We start from the raw sequence: 2,102 nt of genomic DNA, 5'->3' as shown, positions 1-2,102 counted from the left end.
TCATTCTAATATGCTGCTGCTCAAGAAACATTTCTGATTATTATCTCAGTTAGAAACAGTTAAATATTTTTTTTGTGGAAACCATGATACATTTTAAGAATTTTCTGATGCATAAAGTAAAAACAGCAATCTTTTGTGACATTATAAATGTCTTTCCTGCCACCTTTGATCGATTTAATGCATCCTTGCCGAATAAAGGTATTAATTACCTGGCCGAACATTCTGCACTAGTTTGATTCTCTCGCCACAGACGGTGAAGCCAAACCCCAGATTGTCCCTTTGCACAACCACACATCTTTGGACTAAACCCGTCCCTATGAAACAAACAGAGGACCGTTCAATAACATCAAGTCATGTGATCATGGTCATTTGCATATGAGAGCTCTGCTTGACCTGCGTTGTCTGAGGGGAGATCAGACAGCGTCTCCCTCTGCTGGCCAGGAGAAGACCTGCGCTCCGAGTCTCCCAACGTCAAACTGCTCAACCTAAGACAGACAAAAACAATGAGATATTAAAATCAATGCCACAAGAAATGGATAACTAGGGGACCAGGGAGCAGGAGAAAAGGACAGAGAACCAGAAAAAAGCAAGGGAATAAGACGTAGGGAAGGATGCATGCAACATACTTGATGCACGATGCAAAATAAAACTGAAAGTTGGTGAATTTAACGAGATTGACGACTGAACAAAAAGTAAAAGGACTTTAGACATATTCCTGAGTTTCACATCAGCGCTGGCATTAGCCGATAGTGGTTGACCAATATTGTGTTTTCAACACGGAGCTCAAATATTGATATCTACAGCTACGCAAATAATGCATTTTACACATATTACTTAAGCTGCTATTACACAACATGTACTATAAAAAACATGCAAAAACATGCAATATCTACCGACTTCAGCCTGGCCTGCCACTAATTATAATAACACAAAAATAAAACCAGAAAACTCACCAAGCAGCAAAAGGACTAAAAGGGAGCATGAAAGAGAGAAGGAAGGCATTACAGTGAGACAGATGGAAGAAAAAGAGCGAGAAATGCACAGAAAGAGCAAATACTCAACATGAGACGGACTGTAAAACTGACTGAGAAAGTGAAAGACGTTCGAGTGAGTTTACAGCTCGTGTAACTCCTCCTAAATAACAAGCACATAGTGGAAGAGGCTTGTGTGATTGACAGGTCAAAAACACGTCTGAGCGCACGACTTGACACTGTTAAACACTCAACCGCATGACAATTAGCACCGGAAACCTGTGGTTAGTGACTGGCAGATGTCATGTGTTGGGTTTGACTTTGATTCATCATACCTGGGCAGGTGTGTTAGTTTCTTAACGGCTGCCCTGCAGTCACATGACACAAACAGGACGTGGATGCACAGGAAAAACAAGTCAATGGGAAAGAGAAACAAAGATCTTGAGACAGAACAAGACACATAAAGACAGAGATAGACACAGACAACGTGGACAGAGTCACAGATTTATGAAGTGAACTTCTGATGGATGATCTTCTCACAAACACACAGCTGTAACAGAAACTGATGCACCGAGAGGGTAAAAATAGCAACAAGGAAACTAAGGCACACCGGACGAATGGAAAAACCTGTATTGTTAGGCAGAGGATACGAGACACTGATCTGAGGAAGCAGTAACCGTCTAAACTTAATGTTATCCTTACAAGCGCACAAAAGACGGTGTATTCACTGTAAACAATGATTTTGCCTGTGCGCCCTCTTCTATCAGCTAAAATCTACAGTAAAATCTGGGAAATAGAGTCTAGAGGCTCAATAACTGTGATAATCACATTTCTACTCAAAAATCAGGTCTACCGATAAATCTGGTAAGTTTTTAATTAGCCAGTCATACTTAAACTAAGGTTCTCAACAGGGGTCGACCGATTATCGCCACTGATATTAAGCTTTTTTTATGGTCATCGGTCATTTTCAAAAACCGATTTGCCGATAAAATAATTTAAAAGCATATAAAGAAAGTTTTTGTCAAAGCCCTTGTTACTCTTAATTTTGACATTAATTTTCATTTTTACACCAGACATATCGGTTATCAGTAGGGCTGCACAATTAATCGAATTTCTAATCGCGATTACAAT

General features: G+C 39.9%; 1 long non-coding RNA gene across 2 annotated transcripts; it reads right to left on the bottom strand.

The window, feature by feature from the left end:
- Positions 1-213: 213 nt before the first annotated feature.
- LOC107683186 (uncharacterized) lies at positions 214-1,345 on the bottom strand. Of its 2 annotated transcripts, XR_001633682.1 has the most exons (4): positions 1,307-1,345; positions 954-968; positions 394-485; positions 214-314 (listed from the first exon to the last, which is right to left on the bottom strand). It is a non-coding gene; the product is annotated as an uncharacterized LOC107683186 (long non-coding RNA). The 2 variants fall into 2 exon arrangements; XR_001633681.1 differs by lacking the exon at positions 1,307-1,345 and having other exon boundaries at positions 954-1,060.
- Between the last annotated feature and the right edge of the window lie 757 nt (positions 1,346-2,102).

This window comes from Sinocyclocheilus anshuiensis, unplaced genomic scaffold (assembly GCF_001515605.1).
Source record: "Sinocyclocheilus anshuiensis isolate Anshui unplaced genomic scaffold, SAMN03320099.WGS_v1.1 C33021766, whole genome shotgun sequence".
Lineage (NCBI taxonomy): Eukaryota > Metazoa > Chordata > Actinopteri > Cypriniformes > Cyprinidae > Sinocyclocheilus > Sinocyclocheilus anshuiensis.
The sequence above is the reverse complement of the archived record's forward strand: the minus strand, read 5'-3'. Positions and strand labels throughout refer to the sequence as shown.